This window comes from Bison bison, unplaced genomic scaffold (genome assembly GCF_000754665.1).
Source record: "Bison bison bison isolate TAMUID 2011002044 unplaced genomic scaffold, Bison_UMD1.0 scf7180017864454, whole genome shotgun sequence".
Taxonomy (NCBI): Eukaryota; Metazoa; Chordata; class Mammalia; order Artiodactyla; family Bovidae; genus Bison; species Bison bison.
Window position 1 is genome coordinate 330860 of NW_011495016.1, and position 886 is coordinate 331745.

At 63.1% G+C, this 886-nt stretch overlaps 1 protein-coding gene across 1 annotated transcript in view; it reads left to right on the forward strand.

The window, feature by feature from the left end:
* The first annotated feature begins 314 nt into the window (after nt 1-314).
* GRM3 (glutamate receptor, metabotropic 3) overlaps nt 315-886 on the forward strand; it is a 255445-nt gene continuing 254873 nt past the window's right edge. Inside the window, exon 1 of the mRNA XM_010859121.1 lies at nt 315-512. The gene's annotated coding sequence lies outside the window, so the exon portion shown is untranslated. The remainder of the gene's footprint in view (nt 513-886) is intronic.

The following is an 886-nucleotide window of genomic DNA, read 5'->3' on the forward strand; positions in this document are numbered from 1 at the left end:
CTGTCCGTGCCTATGCCAAGAGAGTCCCAATTAGATGCGAAGGTTTCAGCCCGGCCAAGGTGAAGGAAAGTTGCTACCTAGCTGGGAAGTGGGTTTGCCCCTAAGGAGAAGGACAGGCACTCGGCAGAGAACTGCTCCCCTCCCCTCCTTGGAAGACCACTGCACCCCCTCCCCTTTTCCCAACCTCCTCCCTCTCTTCTCCTCCCACCCTCCCTTTTCCCACTCCCCACTGACTCGGAAGCCTGGATGCTCTGCCACCGGGCAGTGGTCCAGCACGCAGCCTGGAGGGGGCGGGGGCAGGGGGCACTGTGACAGGAAGCAGCGCGTACAAGTTGGCCATTTCGGGGGCAAAATAAGTTCTCCCTTGGATTGGGAAAGGACAAAGCCGGCAAGCTACCTCTTTTGTGTCGGATGAGGAAGACCAACCATGAGCCAGAGCCCGGGTGCAGGCTCGGCCGCCACTGCTGCCACCGCGGTCCGCTCCAGTCCCTGCCGGGAGTTGTCGGTGAGAGGTAAGGGGCCCCGAGGAGGACGTGTCCCTCTGGAGGGCGCCCAGCGAAGGCGCGGAGGCTCGGGTGCCGCGTGGGGCAGGCACAGCCCGTAAAGTTGAGGCAGAGCCCGGACCAGTCTCTACCTTTCTGGCAGGGGTGGGGAGGGTGGGGGGCAGCAGCAAGGTGGGTGTGCGTGAATGAGAGTTTGTGTGTGTACGCGCTCATCTATGACTCCGGGAGGGAGGCAGATTTCGGGGTACATATCGGGTGCCCAGGGTTGGAGAGGTGGAGGGACTGACGAGCGCTCGCAGACCCCCAGAGAGACCAGTCTCACCAGCCAACCACCTCCAGCTCTGCTCTCGGCTCCGGGATACGTTTCTAGTCGGGGGGGGGGG